Consider the following 22,774-nt stretch of genomic DNA (forward strand, 5'->3'; position numbering starts at 1 on the left):
GGGCTCCCCGAGGGAGGAGGGGCCTCGCCAGCGTGGCCTGGGCCCCGGACGGGAACCTCCACCCTTCCCGCAGCCTCGCGCCCGCCCCTCCTAGATTTCAGCCCTTCCCAATGCGCGGGGTCGGACGCTCGCCTATCCCCAGCCGCACGCGGTGTGCCATCGCGGCGCTGGGTCCACCCGCCCGGTGACCTTGGCGGTCCCTCCGCCTCCCCGGCCTCAGTTTCCCCCAGGTGCTGCAGCAGTGGGGCCGGCGGTGGGAGCCCCCGAGAGCGGCCCCACCCCCGTCCCCGCGGGCATCCAATCGAGCGCCGCTGTCCGGGGGCTGTGTCCAGCGCGGGGCGGGGCTTCCCGGCGGGCCACCCGCGCGAGCCGCCCCAGCGGCCCGGCTGGGGCGGGGGACTGAGGGGCGGCGCGTGCCGCGGGGGCGCGGCTGGCACGGTTGCGGGGAGGCGGCGCCGGGCATGGGCCGGGGACGCGACGGCCCCACGGCAGGGGCAGCGAGCGGCGGGGGCGGAGGCGGCCGCTAGCGCCCTGCCCGGCGCCGCCTCCCTCGGAGCGCTCGCCCCGCGGACCGGCAGGCGGCGGACCGGCAGGCGGAGGACCGCGGCCCCAGGTGCCAGGCGGCGGGCGGGAGCGCGCGGGGGCTCGGGGGCCGGGCTCCCCCCACCTCAAGACCCAGAGCGGCGGCGGACTGGGAGGGGCTGGGCGGCGCATGCGCGGGGCCCGGGGCGCGGGGCGAGGGCGCTTGCCTCGGGCTCGTGCGGGGGATCCCGGGGCCCTGGGGGCCGCCCCTTGCTCGGCCTCCCTCCACGCGCCCGTGGCCTGCCGGGAGCCTCGGCGTTCACAGCTGTCGGTGGGGCTGGGACCTGGGCAGAGGTCGAGGCCCGGGACCTCAGAGACACTGGGTCCTCAGGTTGTCCCCCCGGAGAGAAGGCCCACCAGGCGGGGGCATCAGGCGCGCCCTTCTTTCTGCGTGGTCGAGCTTGGGCGTCACCGACTGGGGGCGTTTCCCGAGAACGCCGGGGATCCCCTAGGCCAGGTAGCCGGCGGTCCCGGCAGACTGACCCTCGTGCGGCTGGCGGCCGAGGTCCAACGGGAGAGACACACGCGGCTTAGTCCACCTTTGAGGAACTGCCCCACTTTGCGCCTGGCGCAGTCGGGCGATGCAGACGGGCCGGGCCGGGCGAGCCCAGGGCAGTCTCTGCCGCGGGACGTCCTCCCGATCCCGGGGCCCGCGGGTCTGGCGCGGGGCTTCCGAGCCCGGGTCTCCCCTAGTCCCCGGCCACGCATGGCTGTGTTGGCGGAAGTCCGGAGGGTCGGTTCTGCCCTCACGGCCTCCCCAGACTAACAGAGAACAACTGCGCGCCCGTGCTTTCCTCGCCTTTTTAAGTTTAAAGGCTGGAGCCGTGCCCCGAATGTCAAGGTTCTTTCTAAGAAAAGTCCACGGTTGTATAATGCCTTGGATTTCGCGGGGCGCTCTGGGACGTTCGGGGCTGCATGCCTACCCCCATCCCAGCCACCCCTCCCCAAACCAGGGAGCCCCTCCTCCCCCAGGGCTGCTTGGGAAGGGGTGCGTGGGGCCGGGAGGGGGGGCAGGGTTTTCCTGGGGACGACCCTGCCACACCGTAGCCATTGAAGACGCAGGGTCACGGTGACTTTCCTCTTTCAAGGTGGTGGAGAGTTGGGGAGAATCCAGAGGACATATCGTTGTAATCGTTTTCGTCCTTTACCTTCTTACTGCCAAGGCTGCTGTGAAAGGCCCTGCCTCTGCTGTGAAGTAACAGTTTGTGGCCAGACAAGTCCAGAACCAAGACGTTGTCATCACAGGTAAATAGAAGGTTTGATTTACTTATTTTTCCAGACTGAAATAGTTAAGTCTTTACTTCCATTGCCCTACAGACTAGCAATTTGGGGGTTAATTATTACCTTGTGATGCAACGGGTTAGATCTATTTTCATTTCTTTGAAAGTAAGATGAATGTGGATAGATTCCCTTTTAAGTTCTGAAAACTTTATTCTGTCAGTTTTACTGGGAACTTCCTTTCTTTATGGCAGGCAGGTTCCACGTAATTTAAAACTAGATAATAAAACTGTGAGAAATGTTTTCACTTAACAGACACTTAAGTTACAGATGCTGACAAGTAAAGAGCACCATGCCTTCTCTTAGCTGTTTTAATTCCAATCTGAAAATCAAGCAGATGGCTTGCTGAGCTAGTTGGCCAGGTCTAGAACTGCCACCAGCCAGGACAGTGATAGGAGCAGTGGACCTATGGTACAGATTGAGTGGTCACTGTGTGTGAGGGACCAGACAGTGAGCTTGACAAACTTCTATACAACTCTGAAGCAACAGAAAATCAATTGACCATAGAAAAAATGTTTTCCCTCTTCTCACATCTTGAACGTGTAAAAGTTATTCCATAAAATCATAAAATAATTCTTGTTACGAACTCAGGTTAGTCCACAGATTTTTTTGGGAGGGGCTGCATTGGGTCTTCGTTGCGGCGAGCGGGGGCTACTCTTCGTTGCGGTGTGCGGGCTTCTCATTGCGGTGGCTTCTCTTGTTGCGGAGCATGGGCCCTAGGCGCGCGGGCTTCAGTAGTTGTGGCACGCGGGCTCAGTAGTTGTGGCTCGCGGGCTCTAGGTGCGCAGGCTTCAGTAGTTGTGGCGCACGGGCTTAGTCGCTCCGCGGCATGTGGGATCTTCCGGGACCAGGTCTCAAACCCGTGTCCCCTGCATTGGCAGGCGGATTCTTAACTACTGCGCCACCAGGGAAGTCCCTGTACACAGATTTTTAAGCGTAGTATGTGTATGCAGGAGAGAGAATGAGAGAGAGAGGAGAGGAAAAAAAGGTGTTTCTTCTATATACACTATTTTGTAATCTGTTTTATTAACCATTAGGTCATGAAAAATCTTTTCATGTGAATAAATGTGTTTGCACTTTATCATTTTAAATGTCTATATGATATTTCATTGTGTTTAGATACAATAATTATTAGGCCAATCCTTTAACATATGTATATTTTAAAATTCTTTTAGTCTGTGAATGTTTACTGAATTTTCAGCTGCTCAGTATTGAGAAAGGCAACTGGGGATCTGCTCATGAAGCTGACTCTTACACCAGAATATAAGAAGGGAGCTGAAAGTGGATGAAACTGGGGCGCAGAAAGGGAGACTGTTTTTGCCGCAGCACCTCGTGGTTTAGGGATTGGTAACCAGTGGTCTTTTCCTTGTGTGTTGTTCTGTGGGCACCTGTGTTTTTATAATAAGGATTCTTTAAGTAATCTTCTTTAAAAAACTTTTATTAAAATGTTTCTTTGCTTACTGTAAACAGATTTTAAACATGCCACGTTTCTCTCTTTCCTCTCTCAGTCTGCGTGTGAATGGATAGATTCTTTTTTAATAGTTTTTATTTATTTTTTAAATTTATTTCATTTATTAATTATTTATGGCTGAGTTGCGTCTTTATTGCCGCGCACGCGGTCTTTTCTCTAGTTGCGGTGAGCGGGGGCTACTCTTCGTTGCTGTGCACTGGCTTCTCATTGCAGTGGCTCCTCTTGTTGGGAGCACGGGCTCTAGGCGCGCGGGCTTCAGTAGTTGTGGCACGCAGGCTCAGTAGTTGTGGCTCGCGGGCTCTAGAGTGCAGGCTCAGTAGTTGTGATGCACGGGCTTAGTAGCTTCGCGGCATGTGGGATCTTCCCAGACCAGGGCTGGAACCCGTGTCCCCTGCATCGGCAGGCGGACTCTCAACTACTGCGCCACCAGGGAAGTCCCCCCGGATGTATTCTTAATGGCAAATAGGATGAGTGTCTTAACTTCCAAGTGGCCGGTGTTTGGGGTGAACGTTTGTACTAATTTTGTTGCATCGCAGTTAGAGGATGTGGCTTTTTGGGAATTTAAGGGCCTCTGTTTTTATTTCTGGTTTTGGTGGCTTGGTATAGGCTTCATAGACACTTCAAATAAAGCCATAGCTTCTGTTTGTAGGATAGACATTTGCTGTGTCTGTTACTTCTGCCTTCGTAATTACATAGAACCAGCTAGCTCACGTCTAAGCCCATGTGGTTAGGGAAAATTAGGCAAAGGATTTTAATTTCCAACTTGGTGTGAAGATAGGTTTAAGGTAAGAACCAAACAGGAAAAGCCCTAGATGTCCCAGTGGACCTGATTTAAAAGAACTTGTTTCTTCTTCCAAGTATTTCTGTCACTTGCGTGCAGTGATGTGTATGTACTGTGGGTAACAGACATCACCTAGTCTGGTTTGCTTGTTGTTTGGAGGTGTGTTCATTCTTTGCTTCTAGAGTATTTAATTAGTATCTCGTTGTAGCAATATTGTAGAAGGGTTTATGCACTTCAAAAGGTGAAGCGATTACTCCTTACTAAGTCAGACCTATTATTAGTTATTTTGGTAGCTGAGCTGCATTTGTTTTGAGGTCGGCATATAGTACCAGAAAAAGTACTTGAGAATTTTGGTTTGCATCAGGGATGCAGCTTGACATAGTGGAAGAGGTGTTAGGTCATCCCCAGGTTTGATTCTCATCCCTTCGAGGCAGGCTGCCGGGCCTGGGGATCTCTGTTCACCTCTCTAAATGCTGTTTTCTCATCACAAAATGGAGTTCCTCTCCTTTCCACCTCTTTGAAGGGTTGGGAGTCTCAAAAGTGGTGGCTTGGGCTTCCCTGGTGGCGCAGTGGTTGAGAGTCTGCCTGCCAATGCAGGGGACACGGGTTCGTGCCCCGGTCCGGGAAGATCCCACATGCCGCGGAGCAACTAGGCCCGTGAGCCACAACTACTCAGCCTGCGCGTCTGGAGCCTGTGCTCCGCAACAAGAGAGACCGCGATACTGAGAGGCCCGCGCACTGTGATGAAGAGTGGCCCCCGCTTGCCACAACTAGAGAAAGCCCTCGCACAGAAACGAAGACCCAACATAGCCAAAAATAAATAAATTTAAAAAAACCAAAGTGTTGGCTTATGTGAGGACTCTTTGTAGCAAGTAAAAAGGCATACTTAGCCCAGGCAGCGTCTTAAAGAAGCACACCTTGTACTGCCTGCCTCTCCCTGAGCCGGATCTGGTAACTGTCACTTTTGCTCTGACCGTTTGGTGATTTTTCAAAGGCTTTTGGAACGAAGCACATCCCCCACCCCAAATATACACTTCTTTTCATTTTTGAGTAGGTAATCGAGAGTCCTACACCAGTAAGAACAAAACTGTCCTGAGTGGGTTTTGTTTTCTCTGCACATGGATATGCCCTCAGGTTTATTTATTTACTTATTTACTTATTTATTTACTTATTTATTTATTTATGGCTGAGCTGGGTCTTCGTTGCTGCGCACGGGCTTTCTCTGGTTGTGGCGAGCGGGGGCTGTTCTTCATTGCGGTGTGCGGGCTTCTCATTGCGGTGGCTTCTCTTGTTGTGGAGCACGGGCTCTAGGCACTCGGGCTTAGTAGCTGTGGCTCGCGGGCTCTAGAGCGCAGGCTCAGTAGTTGTGGCACACGGGCTTAGTTGCTCTGCGGCATGTGGGATCTTCCCGGACAAGGGCTCGAACCCATGTCCCCTGCATTGGCAGGCAGGTTCTTAACCACTGCGCCACCTGGGAAGTCCCTGCCCTCAGGTTTTGATGGTGATATATTTTGCATTTGTCCTTACTCCCGTATCCCTAGACCATGAAAACAACTGTTCCTCATCCTTGGAGGGTCTGCGGAGATGCAGGCTGGGTGAAATCTTCCCCCGCCAGGGCTGCTCCTGGGTGCTGCCCTACCTCACTTTCCCCGCTGAGTCCACCTTGATGAGAACGGAGTATGTGTTAATCAGTTCTGCCCAGCTGGTCCTGTATACTGAGTAGGCCCTCCACATCTGCAGGTTCTGTATCCACCAGTTCAACCAACCGTGGATTGAAAATATGCAAGAAAAAAAATTCCAGAAAGTTCCAGAAAACGAAACTTGAATTTGCCACGTGCCATAAGTATTTACATCGCATTTACATTGTATTCGCAACTATTTACATTGCATGTATGTTGTATTAGTTATCGTAAGTAATCTAGAGATGATTTAAAGTATACAAAGCTTGTGCGTAGGTTATGTGCAAACACTACACCTTTTTATATAAAGGACTTGAGCCTCTACAGATTTTGGTATCCCCAGGGGGCCCTGGAACCAGTCCCCTGAGGATGCTGAGGGAGGACTCTGAACGTTCATTGAGCGAATAAGAGATGAACAGATGAACAGAATTTAATCCAACAAGAATTTATCGATTTTTTTTCTTTTTACAGGACTCAGGTATGGGTGGGAGCTGGCTGGGGGGGACTTAGAAGTATAGCAGGGGGCCTGCCCACCGCAAGAGGGTTTCCCCTTGGCATTTTGCAGTTTCCCTCGAACCTCGGATGGCGAGAGCCCATCCTTCCATCAGCACTAGACCGGTGTGTTCCTGCACGCCGTGCTGGACTCCCACACGTCGCTCCCATGGCATAGGTGTTATAAAGGTGGCAGCTGCAGTTCAAATTATTCTGTTTATAATTATCACTAGATTTGGGGTATGTTAAACATTAAATAGACTTTTTATGAGATGGCCTGAGCATCTAATTAAATCAAATGCTCTTTCTTTCTGCAAGATCATGGATTCTAATTCCAAACAACTGACTCAGAAGGAAAGAGGTGTGTTTAAACATTTGGGAGTTGGGAAGTGTTTCTATTTAACGGGGCAAGGGTCCTGCTGGCCCTCCAGTTATGGAGATAAGATAGGCACAGGAGAAGTTAGTGAAAGCATTGGAGAGGTTTAGGTCTTCTGTGTTCCAGACTCAGCACTCATCCGACTGCTTTTAATTTTTTTTAATTTTTAAAAAATGTTATTGAAGTATAGTTGATTTACAATGTCGTGCTAATTTCTGCTGTACAGAAAAGTGACTCAGTTATACGCGTATATATTCTTTTTCATGTTCTTTTCCATCATGGTTTATCACAGGATATTGCATATAGCTCCCATCTGACTGCCTTTATTTTGCTCTATTTAAAGAGGTTTGCAGAGAAAGAGGAGTGGCTGTTTCTGTTCCGATCCCCTTGCTTCTACACGTTTAACTCAGAGGTCACAGGTACACCTTTGAAAAAGGATCACCTGAATAGTAAGAGTTAGGAAAGCAAAGGCAGAATGAATTGTCTCAGCTTCTGAAGCGTCACATGAAAGACTGGAAATGGTAATCCAGTTAAGTAAACAGTCTACTGTAGTTCTTTCCCCCACCCGCCCCGACCACTTTTAAGAGTGAGTGAGGCACCAAGCTCCCTGCAGCCATGTGTAACTGAACAAGTCTGTGGTTATGTGATAACCACACTGAGGTGACAAATTGCCACGTTCTAGTAAAAGAGATTCAGTTATTTAGAAGTTGGCATGTGGCTGCCTCCCTCCCTTTCAGAAACAGTCTAAGAAATGGTTAGCCTGACATGTGTATTTAAGTACATATTTACAATGAAGCAATAAGGCTTGTAAAATACAGGATTGCAGAATCAAGTGACAATCAAATCTTGATCTGAAATCAAGTTTTCTTCTATTACCTAGCTGTTAAATGGGATTTTTTTTTTTTTTTTTTTTTTTTTTTTTTTTGCGCTACGCGGGCCTCTCACCGCTGCGGCCTGTCCCGTTGCGGGGCACAGATTCTGGATGCGCAGGCTCAGCGGCCATGGCTCACGGGCCCAGCCGCTCCGCGGCATGTGGGATCCTCCCGGACCGGGGCACGAACCCGCGTCCCCTGCATCGGCAGGCGGACTCTCAACCACTGCGCCACCAGGGAAGCCCGGGATTTTTTTTTTACCAGAAGAATTTTTAGAAGCATTTTCAGGCAGTGTTCCTTCTTGCACAAGTTGACATCTATTAGGCTGCCAGCATGAAGAGTCTTTTCCCCTCTGTCTAGGCTTATGAATGAATTTGATCCATTCTAGGCAGTAGTCCCATTTTGTGGGACAGCTTGATAAGTGGGTTAGTATCTTATTTATTCACTGTCCACTCACTTTATTTCTGGTTTTCTAACTGTGTGTTGGGGATGGGATTAACAGGACTGATGTGTAAAAGGAAAATTGTTCCGAGAAATTTGAAATTTCCTTTCAATAGAAGCATCTCTTGGTGTGTGGAAGTTATTTATAACACAAACAAAAGGGTAGTGTTTGATGTGTTTACGGCATCCTTGGATTTTAGGGTTCGTGGAGGGAGTATTTTGCTTGGTGATTACAATCACCTTTTTTGCCCACTTTGAAACCCGTTGCAGAATCTGTCACCAGCTCTAGACAAGGGGACTCCTGCCCCATCTCTGCAGAGCCCTCCCGATGGTTCACAGCAAGCAGTCCAAAGCACATGGAGGTTCAGAAAATGACCTTCTTTCTTGCCTTTCTTAGAAAAGCTCACTTGTCGAGAGCCCTTTCCAGAAAGGAAGTCATTCTATTGCTGTAGTTCTCAAATCATAAAAATAAACCTCATCCATTACATTCAGTGCGGGGTCCTGAGAGAGATGAGTAGTTAAAAAAAAACCCCACAAAATTCAATTGTGCAAAAATATTCACGGCGGGAGCTCGACGGGGAGCGACCTCCTAAAAAGAAGACTTCGAGAAAGAGAAGAGTCGTGAAGAGAAAGGCTTGAGAATATTGACACGCAGTGAGGGCTGATGCTTGAGAGAAAAGACCAGCACAAACAGGGTGAAAAGGATGTGTGGAACAAGATGACGGAAGATTGTGAGGGTGGAAATGTTGGTGTCTGAGCCAGAGACAGGAGGTCCTGGACCTGGGGAGGGAGGAAAGGTCAGGGTGCTTGCCCGCACTCGGGCGGGGGAGAGGGAGGATGGACGTAGATTGAGGGATCCTAGTGGTGGTGGGAGCGCGACCCACCCTCCACCCGAGCAGCCTGGAAACCAGAGATTGTAACCGCCCGCCAGCACCGGGGCAGGAAGCCCCGACCCAGCGCTGGTGTGTTGAACCGAAAGCGGAGGGTTCCCATCCTGGCCGAGGGTGACAGCGGCTGGCGACAGGAGGAAGGGTTAAGTGGGAAGCGTTCAGTGAAGAGAGGAGTAATCCTTTCCAAGTCCCAGCTTTGTGTGTGAATATCGGTACCTAGCAGGACACAACGTTGTCAATCAATACAATAAAATAAATTTTAAAAGAAGAGTATCTAGCGGGTTATCAATATAAGGAGAGAAAATAGGGTCCTTCACTCTGGAAACCAAAACTTATCGACTGTTTTCCTGCTGTTTTCTCTTCACTTAGATGAGTCTAATAGTTAGCTTTTCGTGTCTAGGTCACAAGCCTAAGTGAAAGTGAGTATCTAACCACATTCAAGGACGGCCAATAATCTTTAACACTAATAGGGGCACAAGCCTCAAGAGAAAGAAGATTCTAGAAGGAAAAACCATCGCCAAGAAAGCAGATAAATCCATGGCTGATTCACAGACTGATGGAAGGACACAAAACCTTGGACGGGCTCAGTAACTCTGGAACGAATGAATTCAAACGCAGGCTTTCTTCGTCAGATAAATCATTTTCTGGAAGGTGTTTCAGAAAGATTCATGCCCAATCCTGATATCAGATCTGGTACGGTCTCTTTGAGAATGAGACCTCTGAGAGACAAGAGGTAGTAAATAAAATTTAGAAAAGGAATGACTTTCAAGAGATGAAAAGATGAAATTCCAACCGAAGGTATCAACACCTCCACCCAGCTGCCGTCTTCGTATTTGTAGATGTGAAGTTACAATGAACCAGGGCAATGGAAGTTCACCGAAGTTGTACTTTGTCATTGCTGTCATGACCTCGGGCCCCATGTCCACCAGCCTTCCTGACATCACCCAACCCTCCCGGAGACTCAAACTCAGACTGTCCGGTTCTGAGCCCACTGAGTTTTCCTCCCCATCCGGTAAGTGGCCTCCAGGAGGGCAGGACAGGTGCAGGGTCCTGACCCACTTAGCAGCTCTCGGCCACAGACGGACCACGCATCCGCGCACACCTCAGTTTCCTTGTCTACAAATGGGGCAAGTACTAATGCTTTGTGTGGGAGACAGTTGCCTGGTGCAGAGTGAGAAGGCTTTTTACTTTTTCATTTTTTATTTCTTTTGGCCATGCTGCACAGCCTGTGGGATCTTAGCTCCCCACCCAGGGATCCACCCTGGGCCCTTGGCAGTGAAAGTGCGGAGTCCTAACCACTGGACCGCCAGGGAATTCCCAAGGCCGCTTTAAAAAAATTTGTTTTAGTTTATTCAAGTACAGTTGATTTACAATGTTGTGTCAATTTCTGCTGTACGGCAAAGTGATTGTTTTGTGTATATATTCTTTTTCCTATTCTTCTCCATTATGGTTTATCCCAGGATACTGAACGTAGCTCCCTGTGCTATGCAGTAGGACCTTGCTGTTAACGGTGTCATTGTTTCCTTGCTTGTTGTTTACTGTCCAGCCATACATGGACTCATCCTTCCTCATTTATCAGCTCCCATGGTGACTGGGAGGGCAGGGCCCTGACTCTCAGGGCCAGTGTTCTTCCTCCATGGCCGGATCCTCGTTTGTGCCTGGGACATTCCCTCACCCTACCCCTCATCCCCACCTCACCCCCTTACCTCTACCCACTACCCTGGAGATCTCAGCTGAAAACTTTCTTAGGGAAACTTTCCAGAACTGCCTGCCCGGTCAGGTCTCTCAGATGCAACGCCTGGCGCTTTTCCTGTAAGCTTGCCCATTACATGTTCATCTGCATGGCCTCTTGGTGAAAGTCGTTCTCCCCAATGAGTCACAGACCCCAGGGGGCAGGAAACCACAGCTGCCCCGCTCTCCACCGCCCAGGATGTACTGCCAGCAGGTGCTGCAGGACCGGCTGGGTGAACATGCAGCTCCGGTCAGGCTACCCTACGTTTGAGATTCCTTCCAGGCTTAACCAAATGCCACCTCCTTCATGAAGCCTTCCTTGATTCCCCCCTGAATGAGAGGCAGGAATTTTGTCACTCAGACACCCTATAGCAATTTTTAAATAAGTTTATTTTTGGCTGCATTGTGTCTTCGTTGCTGCGCGGGCTTTCTCTAGTTGCGGTGAACGGGGGCTACACTTCATTGCGGTGCACGGGCTTCTCACTGCAGTGGCTTCTCTTGTTGCGGAGCATGGGCTCTAGGCGGGCAGGCTTCAGTAGTTGTGGCACACAGGCTCAGTAGTTGTGGCTCGCGGGCTCTAGAGCGCAGGCTCAGTAGTTGTGGCGCATGGACTTAGATGCTCCGCGGCATGTGGGATCTTCCCAGACCAGGGCTCGAACCCGTGTCCCCTGCACTGGCAGGTAGATTCTTAACCACTGCGCCACCGGGGAAGTCCCCCCTGTAGCATTCTGAATCTCTCTGACTGGACATATTCTACCTTCACCTCAGCAACTGTTTATTGGGCACTTCAGTCATTCATTCCAGAGCTCATTCATTTCTTCAACACACCTTTCCTGAGCTCCTGCTATGTGCCAGGCAGTGTTCCAAGAGCTGGGGACAGCAGTGGAAAACGGCAGGCACCATCCCCTGCCATCAGGAAGCACTGCATTACACGACAAGCAGGACTCCTAGGTTCAGAGGAGAGGCAGGTACCCAAGCAACACGGTGCCGCGTGGTGAGAACCACTAGAAGGCCTGATGGGTGAGGCTGCCCTTCCCTGAGCCTCTCGGCGGCCAGGGGAGCAGTGGTGTTCTAACCGTGATCTGCACGTGCGGCTCAAGAAATATTTGTCCTTAAAATTTCCTTTCAACTAAAGGAACTAAGTTGGGAGAAAGGAGAAGAGCGAATAGAAGTGCTCCAAGCAGCTGTAGAGCCCATCTTAGTTCCCCCGTCGATTATCTTCTCATTTCACGTATCATGACGTGCTCGAGTGAAATCCTTTTGAACCACGTAGGTCAGCAGGATTTAAACCTTAGATGCATATTAACTCTCATCTAATGACCTATTTTCAGAAAACACCACACATTTAGTTGCGGCGTCTGCCTTCTCTTTGTCGCTGATGTTTCCGGCATGAAAAGCAGATAAGCCCTGTAAGCAGCGATTCTGTCTTCATCACAGAAGCATGATAATCACTTCCTGAAAGGAGCAGGGACGCGAGGGATCGAGGGATCGTGCCTGCCGTTAGCTTGACATCGTTTGGTTTCGTAGTCATGAATGAGGCGAATTAGCCCTCAGACACACGCAAGCCCCTTTTCTAGGATAATAGATGGGTGAAGCCTGTGCCTCCAGGGCTTCTGGCTTCTTGCTTTGTGGCTGGGAAGGTGGGGAGAGAGGCAGCCCTATCCTGCCCGGGAGGTTAGGAGCCCAGGTATGTCAGGCGGGAGCAGGGCTGGCTTTGGGAGGTGCCAGAGAAATCCCTCTGGCTGCCCTGCTCCACGGATGTGACGATGCGCTGGGTCGCCTTTTTAACAGCAGACTCGCCTCTTCGTATCAGGCTCCCTAAAATCCAGGCAGTGGAGATGGGTTTGGGGTCTTCTAAAAGTCAAGTTTACTGAGGTATAATGTACATGCAGTAAAATCCATCCTTTCTGGATGGACAATTCTGTGTGTTTTGAAAAACATCTATGGCCCACTTTCTTGCTGGTTGTCAGCAAGAGGCGCCCACGTTTCTTGGCGTGTGGCCCCTCGGTCGTCAAAGCCTGCAACGTGGCTCAAGTCCTTCTCATGCTCTGAATCTCTAGGACCTCCCCTTCGGCCTCCTTTCAGCCGGAGAAAATTCTCTGCTTTTAAGGGGTCAGGCGATTCGACTGGGGCCACCTGGATAAGCCAGGACACTGTCCCCTCTCAGGCCTGCGCCTGTGTCAGCCCCCTGTGGCTGCCGTCACAGAGCACGATCTGGGTGGCTCTAAAGAACAGAAATGTATTGTTGTGCGGTCCTCGGGGCCGGAAGTCCGAACTCAAGGTGTCGGCAGGGCCGCCCTCCCTGAGACTCTGCGTAGACTCCTTCCTCGCCTCCTCTTTAGTTCTTGTGGTGCCCATCAACCCTTTGCATTCTTTGGCTTGTGGAAGCATCACTCCAGTCTCCACCTGTCATCACATGGCATTCTCGCTGTGTGTGTGTGTGTCCAAATTTCCACTTTTTATAAGGACACCAGTCATACTGGATTCCACTCTGGTATAACCTCATCATAACTATATCCGCAAAGAGCCCTATTTCCAGTAAGGTCCCATTCTGAAGTACTGGAGGTTAGGATGTGGACATACCTTTTTGGGGGACACAAGTGAAGCCGTGATGGTACCCTCGGTCACATCTGCAGAGCCCCTTCTGCCATGCGTGGTGACATAGCCATGGGCTCCAGGATTGGAGCATGGACATCTTTGGGGCCATGAACTGCCACCATTCCATGGTCACGCCCTCATGGAACTCACAGTCTACAGGCAGCTAACACCCGCTCAAGGAGTTTTGGAGACTTGAGACCCCACTAAACATGTTCTGTTCATATTCGAAGGCGGGTGACCTGTTCAGAGCCTAGCTCTGTCAATTAGGGACGAATCTATAGCATCAAAGATCAGGAGTCATGATCAGAGGTGCCTGGTGCGTTAGGCAGCTTAGGTAGGGCTGGTCCTGGGGACCTCACACAGGGTGGTGGAAGGCTTAGGGGACAGACATGTATGAATCACAGCACCGTGAGTGCAGAGCCTGGTAGCCCCTTTCTTTCCCTCCATCAGGCTGGTGCCAAGGGGAAAACACAAGTGGCTGGAGGGGCTAGAGAGCCAGGGGATAGTGGGGACCCATGGGACTCTCCCAGCTCCGTGTCCCTGCTACAGGAGGGAAGGGTACCGTAACTGTGCTCTTTCCCCATGTAGGGAGGCCTTCCCCTTAGTTATAATGGCAGCCTCTCCCCGACCCTCTCTCCATCTCACGTAGTATAAGCTTTACCGGTCTGTTTCTCATCTGTTTCGCCTAGAATAGCAGCCCCACGAGGGCGGGGGAATTTGTCTGTTTTTGTCTGTGTTCTTTACTGCTGTACCCAAACTGGCTATCACAGGAGGCACCTAAGAATATCTGTTGAATGAACAAAGCTTTCCCTCTGCTTAACAATCTATGCCCTCCTGCTTGTTGAAAGGATCACAGTTTTTCTGTTCTATGATTGTATTAGCATATTATTAGAAAGTTATTATTATTTGAGTAATACTGCCTGAATATGAGGAAAACCTTAAGGAACTATAATCATTTTTCTATATTCCAGTCTATGGATTTTATTGAAGAGTGCAGAATACTTCTTTGTAACTCTGGAAGTGAAACATAAAGAGGAAAATAGCCATTTCAAACTGTGGAGCTGATAAGTATTCAATGGCTTTAAAATGTTAAGCTGGAGGCCCCATTGCTAATGATGGCTTAGCGGTTTGGAAGTCAGCTCAGAAAAGGTGGACAGAATCTTTAAACATATGCCAAGGCATTGTTTATGCCAAGCTCATGAGGTGGTGAGCGGTTGCCAGGCTGAGATCTGGAGAAGGTGGAAACTTGATATTTGGGGTCATTTTGTCCCTGGGTTGTTGGCTTATTTATGGAAGAAGCACTTAAGAACCTGCATACTTCCATGGGGCTGGGAGTCAAAAGTTGAGCTATGAAGGCTCCAAGAAGGGAAGACCCTGGCAAACATCCCAAACTCTGGGTTGGGGCCCCAAAAGGCTGCCCCCCAGGAACACAGGTGACCTGGAAGTCAATCCGTTGCTCCAGGACTAAAGGCCTGTTCTAAGTAATCTCAGTCCTTGAGGTTGGATTAAGGTGCTTCCAGACTACTAGGACCTCTGATGCCTGGCAGAAGCAAACGACTGTCCTCTCTGGAGCACAAAGCATCATCCTCAGCTGCTATTTCTATCAGTGGTTTTTCAAATACAGGCAGTCCTCACTTTGCACATTTCCATTATGCACAAATCCCATTACCACAGTTAATTAAATAACACCAGTCTCCCTACACCAGGGCTCCTATTTCAGTTATCAGGGATTAAGCACTGAGTAGCTGTGAAAACACAGTCTCAGCTGCCAGCTCCCCAGTCCGCAAATCACTACACAGATAACAGATGTGCATAGGATCAGTGACCAATCCCGTCACTCCCGTCACTCCTTTCAGAGTCCTTCTGTGATTGGTCCCTGTGCATCTGTCAGTCAGTTCACCCACAGACAGCAAAGTGTGCCCTGGTGTTGCCTCCTTGTCTCCCAGTGAAAAACCCACATGACACTTTATAAAAAAAGGATAAGTGAGAGGAATTGGCCAACAAAGATGAAAGTGCAGCAAATAAGTGGAAAATGATAATGCTGGAAGTAAAACTAGAGTCGAACATCAGTGGAGTTCTAGAAGAAATAGTGACCATGGGAATGTGGGCACTGCTGCCAGTTCAAGAGGCTCCAGAAGGGCAGCCAGAGGAATGTAGTAAAAGTGACTTATCGACATACTTGAGGGATTGCCCTGGTGGCCCAGTGGGTAAGACTCCACACTCCCAATGCAGGGGGCCTGGGTTCCATACCTGGTCGGGGAACTGGATCCCACAAGCATGCCGCAACTAAGAGTTTGCATGCCACGACTAAGGAGCCAGCGAGCTGCAACTAAGGAGCCCATGTGCCGCAACTAAAGAGCCCACGTGCCTCAACTAAGGAGCCGCCGGCTGCAACTAAGACCTGGTGCAAACAAATAAATAAATAAAGAGAATAGAATAAAATAAAAGATACTAAAAAAAAATACTTGAGGAATATGGTTGCAGATGTCACACAGGAAGTGAGCCCAGCCCCAACAAAAATCACATTAAAGAGCTCTGTCAGACATTTCATGACATTGAAAGTGCAAAGCATAAAATGTTGGAGGCCCACCCAAACTTAGAAAGGAGTTTGACAATTTGGTAAGGCATAGAAGAGAGGTTTGCTCCGAATTGCAAGTTATACAGTAAGAAGGCAGCAGGCACGGTCCAAACTACTCTTGGTAAGTTTTTTACAACAAAATAAAACATCTTAATTCTCAGTGATTTTAATTCTTAGTAATGCTAACATCTTCCATTACAATCTACTAAATAAATATTAGTTTTACTGTATCTTATATTTCCCTCTGCATTTACAACTGATAATAAGAGATATTTTAATGTTTTTTTTTTTTTTTTTTGCGATACGCGGGCCTCTCACTGTTCTGGCCTCTCCCATTGCGGAGCACAGGCTCTGGACGCGCAGGCTCAGCGGCCATGGCTCACGGGCCCAGCCGCTCCGCGGCATGTGGGATCTTCCCAGACCAGGACACGAACCCATGTCCCCTGCATCGGCAGGCAGACTCCCAACCACTGTGCCACCAGGGAAGCCCTGCACTTGTTATTTTTACCATTGATTAGTAAAATCACTTTGCATAATTTCTGCTTGCGTGATGCTTTTCATGGTCTTGCATTACCATGCAAACCAAGCCTGTTTTTTACAGTAATGGCACAAACAAAACCAAGCGTATGAGACAACTCATGAACCAGCAAAAATAATAAATGATAGAAATAGACCTACATGACTCTAAATATTAGACTTAAAAAACGTAAACTTTAAAATAAACTTGCTTATTATATTCAGGAAGATGGAAGGTAAGATTGGGAATTTTGGTAGAACGCTAGAAATTGTATTTTTAGAAAGGACATTGATTTGAAAAAAGTAGGAATCATAAAAGTGAAAAAAAAAGAAACCCCTGAAATTATGTACTCTGTAAAAAGATATAATAGCAGAGTAGATACAACATCACAACTGATGTGAGAATTGGTGAGTAATAAAACACATCAGAAGTAATATCTAAAGTGAAGCACAAAGAGACAGAAGGATGGACTACAGAGATAGAGAATATAGTGATGAATTCTACATACATATAATTGAAATCCTAGGAGGACAAGAAAGAGAAATGGGACAGAAACAATATTTGAAGAGATAGTGGCTGAAGTTTTTCCAACACTGATGAAAGACATTAAGTTACAGTTTTAAGACTCCTATAGAACTACAAGCAGAGTTGAAAAACAAAAAAATCCATACCGACACACCCTATAGTAAAACTGCAGAAAAAACAAAGGCAAAGCGATAATCTTAAAAGAAGCTAGAGGTTAAAAACAAAAAGCAAAACCAAACATTACTTTCAAAGGAGCAGCAAGTTAGAGAGAAATTCTCAACCAAAACGATGGAAGCCAGAAGACAGTGGAAAGACATTTTCAATGTGCTGAAAGTCGAGTTTATTCCAGGAATAAAAGGTTAGTTGAACATTTAAAAGGTAATCAAGCATCCACAAATATGAAATGCTTCTGGATAAAATGCACGAGACCTGGCCAGTGAAATCTGCCAAACGCGGCTGAGAGAAATTTTGAAAGACCTAAAGAAACGACAAGTTACAGCATGCTCAGTATTGTTAAGATGGTGGTTCTTCCCAAAGTGATCTACGGATTTGAGTGATCAAAATTGTATCTTAGCATATGCCTATTTGTAGAATTTGACGAACTGATTCTAAAATTATGTGGAAATGCAATGGACCTAGAGTGGCTAAAACAACTCTGAAAAAGGAGAGCACAGATGGAGGACTTGAACTACCGGATTTCAAGAATTATCTAGAGCCACAGTAATTGACGATGTAATATTGATATGAAAACAGATAAACAGATAAATGGCACAGAGTAGCAAGTTGAGAAATAGACCCAACTCTCAGGTCAGCTGATTTTGAACAGAGTGAGAAGTCGTTTCCGTGGGAGAAGATAATTTTTCAACAAATAGTGCTGGAACAATTGGATAGCCACATGCAAAAGAACAAACCTCAGCCCTCATCTCACATCGTGTTAAAAAATAAGAAGAAGAACTTGAAATGGGTCCTAGACCTAATTGTAAGAGTTAAAACTATAAAACTTCTAGAAGAAACATAGAATAAATCTTAGTGATTTGGCAAAGATGTCCTATATGAGTCAAAAAACATGAACTACAGGGGCTTCCCTGGTGGTGCAGTGGTTGAGAGTCCGCCTGCCAATGCAGGGGACACGGGTTCGTGCCCCGGTCCGGGAGGATCCCACATGCTGCGGAGCGGCTGGGCCTGTGAGCCATGGCCGCTGGGCCTGCATGTCCGGAGCCTGTGGTCTGCAACGGGAGAGGCTACAACAGTGAGAGGCCTGCATACCACAAAAAAAAAAACATGAACTACAAAAGAAAAATTTAATAAATTAGACTTCATCGAAATTATAAACCTTTGCTCATCAAAAAGCATTTAAGAAAACAAAAGGCAAGCCACAGACTTGGAGAAAACATTTGTAAAGCGTATATCTGACAAAGGACTATTGTCAGGAATATATAAAGAGCTCTCACAATTCAATAAGAAGACAACAACCCAATTAAGAATGAAAGCAAAAGTGGGCAAATGATTTGAAGAAGTACTTCAACAAAAGGTGTTGGATGGCAAGTAAGCACATGAAAAGCTGTTTAGCATCATTAGTCATTAGGAAAATGCAAATTATTAGTAGCAGACATTGCTATTAGTAGTAGAGAGATATTAAACACCAGCCAGAATGGCTAAATTAAGGAGACTGACCAAGTGTCAAGGCCGAGGATGTGGTGTAGCAGGAACTCACCAACACTGATAATGGGAATGTAAAGTGGTACCGCCTCTTTGAAAAACATTTTGGCAAGTGATATCACTGATGTTATTGCCAAAAGTATCATATACCTGAAGGACGCAAACCGAAAAGGCTACAGACTGTATGATTTCAACTCTGTGACATTCTGGAAAAGACAAAACTACGGAGACAGTAAAAAGATCAGTGGTTGCCGGGGGTTGCGGGGGAGGAAAGGATGATTAAACAGAGCACAGAGGACTTTTAGGGCAGTGAAGTCATTCTGTATGATACTGTAATAGAGGTACATATCCTTAAACATTTGTCCAAATCTGTAGAAAGTACAGCACCAAGAGTGAACCCTGATGTAAACTATGGATTTTAGTTAATAATATATTGATATTGACTCATCAGTGGTAACGATTGTACCAAGATGTTACTAATAGGAAAACTGTGAAGGTACATGGGAACTCTTTGCACTTTCTGCTCAGTTTTTTGTGTAAACCTGTAACTACTCTAAATAGTACAGACTGGTGGTTGCCAAGGGGGAGGGGGTGGAGGGAAGGATGGAGTGGGAGGTTGGGGTCAGCAGATGTAAGCTTTTATATATACGATGGATAAACAGCAAGGTCCTCCTGTACAGCACAGAGAACTATATTCAATATCTTATGATAAACCATAATGGAAAAGAATATTCTAAAAAAGACTATATAAATGTATAACTGAATCACTTTGCTGTGCAGCAGAAACTAACACATTATAAATCAACTATACTTCAATTTAAAAATTGGAAAAAATAAAACTACTCTAGATAATAAAATCTATTCATTAAGAATTAAATTAAATTAAAATGTATGTGTCTTATACCTAAGACTAAACCTAAAAAAGGTATGTAAGACCTCTACTGAGAAAACTGATCACACTATTGACATTAAATGTAGCCCAAATAAACAGATGGCTGTACCGTGTTCCCGGAAGGGACAACTCAGTCTTGGGAAGGGGTCAGTTCTCTCTGGAAAGGCCTAAAGTGCCAAACAAGGGACACTGACCTCTGCCACCAAGTTCACGTGGGCATCTCGACTGTGCTCAGCTGAACGGTGTGGACTCTCGGAACTGGCGACAGACAGGTTATACAGCCCTGAAGCCCCTACATGCCCGCCTCCCAGAATGCCTTAGGATAAGCTTCAGGAACTTTGCCATTTTTTTTTCCCCTTAAACAGATCATTTCTGTTCCCTCAGCATTCTTGTCACTTGAAGTTGCATGAATCCCTAATTCTAAAGAAGAGCATTTGTGCCACGCCCAGCCTTTGCCTTTGAACCCCGGTGGTGTCTTCTGCGTAGACTCCTTTCTTTGGTTCGTTGCTTAAAACGATATGAAGGTTTTTTGTAGGAACAGGACCAATGTCCAGAGTGTAGCACCGATGTTAGATTGAATCAGTCTATATTTATTGAACACCTGCCTTGTATGGCAAGGACGGTAGCAGGTGTGAATTCTGCCTTAAGGAGTTAACAGATCAGGTGGATAGTTAGACATCAATCAATACCTGTGATGTGAGGGATGGGGTCCTTCCACCTGGGTGAATCCGGGAAAGCTTTTGGGAGGAACTGTACTTGAGCTTCCCTTAACATGTGTGGGAATGGGAAACATTTCAGACGAAGGAATCAGATAAAGCACAGAGGCTGGAAAGCAGGAGGTGAGTCTGGCAGATGCCGAGTAGTTTATTTTGGCCAGAACACAGGGTTTGCAAAGGGGAATGAAGAGAAGTTTGATCCATTCAGGATAAAACGTCATCAAATGTTTATTAAGCTCCTTCTCTGTGCCAGGCTTCATTCTAAGCATTGGGGGATATACATAAGTGAGCAGAAACCCCACAAAATCCCTTTTCTTGTAGAGCTGGCTCTCTGGCGGGGAGAGACAGACGATCAGCCCAGTGGCAGAGTCGGTGCTCAGCTTGGTGTGTTCGAAGATGCTACAGGCAGAGGCGGGGGGTGGGGGGGTGGGGGGCATGCGTCCAGGGAGGGCCAGGGCGCTGCAAGGATGGCCAAGAGGCCTCACTGAGAAAGTGACGTCTGAGAAAGGGCTGGAAGGTGAGAGTGTCAGCAGACTCCAGGAGGGGCGCGTCCTGGTGCAGCAGGCAGCCGGGGCCGGGCTCGCGGGGGGAGCACAAGCAAGTATGACTGCAGGAATGTCCCGGGACGAGGAGGACGTGCAGTCCCAGCGGGAAGGTGGCAGCAGGTCACCGTGGAGGGCCTTGGGGACATTGTAAGGGCCCTGGCTGTGCACTCTGTGAAAGCAGCCCCTGGGGAGGAGGCTTCTGAGTGGGGGCACCGTGCACTGCAATTCAGCGGCTCCGGGCTCCCTCCGGCTGTCGTCAGAGGCCAGGGACAGAAGCCGCAGGCCGGTTGTGAGGCTGGTGGGCCTCTCCGAGGGCTGGCAGTGTGCAGCTTGGGCAGCAGGGTGGTATGGCGGGAGGACACGGCACCGCGCACGGGGCAGGAGAACTGACAGTTGAGTAGCCATGGGACCCTGGATGGTGATCCTTGGTCTGTTTCCTTCCCTGCAAATCCAGGTGTGGAACTGATGCTCCTCAGAGGGACGCCTAAGGCAGGGGTGGGGTGATCAGGGCTGGACTTCAGGATGCGACTGGCAGCAACGCGTGAGACCCTTGGAGAGAGGAGTTGGCTGGCTAGGGGGCCAGTTAGGAGGGTGTTGCAGAAGTCCAGGTGGGGCCGGGGTGGGGGAGTGACGCTGTGGGCTGGGCAGAGACCGGATGGATGCAAGTAATTAGGAAGAAAACAGTCTTTCAAAACAAACAAGAAACAAACAAACCAGCCTGTCCAAAAGGCCCTAAGCTGTAACTTGCTGCAGCCGTAAAAGACCAAGGTCACAGCAGGGCATGTTGGGTAAAGGCATGTCGACAGCTGGTCCCGGCCTCAGACGTGCCCCCTTTTTTTTTTTTCCCACGTCTTTATTGAAGTATAAATGCTTTACAACGTTGTGTTAGTTTCTGTTGTACAACAAAGTGAATCAGCTCTATGTATACATATACCCCATATCCTCTCCCTCTCGAGCCTCCCTCCCACCCTCCCTATCCCACCCCTCTAGGTCGTCACAAAGCATTGAGTTGACCTCCTTGTGCTATCAGACATGCCCTCGTGCTGGCAGGGTGGCCGCACAGAGCCTTCTGCGTGTCAAGCACTGGGGCTTTGACAGGCACCTCAACCCCTCCCGAATTTGCCCCAGTGGATATACATAATCAGTTACCGCAGAAACATGACCGTCTCCTCGTTAAAATCCCCGGCGGCTGGGTCTTATGAATAAACCCTTAGTAGGTTTCCTGGTTCTCTTATTTTTATGCACAGCTTGACTTTATAGCAGTAAATTCATCTTTTTTCCTTAAACAGATTGCTTCTGTTCCCTTAGTGTCCTTGTCACTTTAAGTTGCATTCATCCTTGTTTCTTTAGAAAAGCCATTGTTCTACCATCGGCTATTGTTACCAACATTGGCGTTGGAATCATTGAGCTGCTGAAAATCGGCGTTAAGTCGATTATTTCGTTTCTGTTCTTTTCGCTCTCTTCTTATTTGGAAATTTACAGAATAATTATGTTTTTAGTTTTCTTTTATCGTCATGGCGAATAGGAATTGAAGCTGTGTAGCTCTGGGAACCTCTAGTTCCAAATAGGAAAGCCTTGCAAACATTTCCAGCTGGCAAACGGACAAAACTGAGGGCGTGAAAGTTGCTAGAGAGGCTAGGAGCCTACTGAAGCACCCAACTCCAGAGGAGGACCTAGGATACCTCAGGTTAGAGGCTCTTAGGAAGTGCTGACTCTTCTCTGCAGATACCTACCTAGAGATAAGCCACTACGAGTAGGAATTAAAGCAGTGTCTACATTCCATTTAAAAACAGGAGGAGTGAAAATGGTATGCCTTTAAAAAGTTGCTGTCATGAAAAGACAAAGAAAAGCTATGGAAGTGTTTCAGATCAAAAGACAAATGACAGCAAAATGCCGTATCTGACCCTACGCTAGATCCTGTCCTGGAGGGAATAATGTCAAGGACATTATTGGGTCAACCGACAACATTTGACTTCGAATCATAAAGTATTATATCTCTGTTAAATATACTGAAATTGATAAGTGTACTGTAGTGTGTAAGAGAATATCCTTATTCGTAGAAAACACATACTTCAGTATTGAGGGAGATAGGGTCATGCTTCAAACACACACACACACACACACACACACACACACACACACACACACACA

General features: G+C 48.1%; 1 protein-coding gene across 4 annotated transcripts in view; it reads left to right on the forward strand.

Annotated features, from left to right (window-relative positions):
- Positions 1–383: 383 nt before the first annotated feature.
- The window catches only part of PPARA (peroxisome proliferator activated receptor alpha), a 75,726-nt gene continuing 53,335 nt past the window's right edge, over positions 384–22,774 (forward strand). The window contains exons 1-2 of one of the 4 annotated variants that reach the window (XM_027107983.1): positions 384–613; positions 1,671–1,827. The gene's annotated coding sequence lies outside the window, so the exon portion shown is untranslated. Of the gene's footprint in view, positions 614–753; positions 1,040–1,670; positions 1,828–22,774 lie in introns of those variants that run through there. The other 3 variants (XM_027107982.1, XM_027107984.1, XM_027107985.1) reach the window with 3 other exon arrangements.

Source organism: Aethalodelphis obliquidens, unplaced genomic scaffold, assembly GCF_003676395.1.
Source record: "Aethalodelphis obliquidens isolate GAN/ISIS:26980383/991018 unplaced genomic scaffold, ASM367639v1 scaffold8, whole genome shotgun sequence".
NCBI classification, from domain to species: domain Eukaryota; kingdom Metazoa; phylum Chordata; class Mammalia; order Artiodactyla; family Delphinidae; genus Aethalodelphis; species Aethalodelphis obliquidens.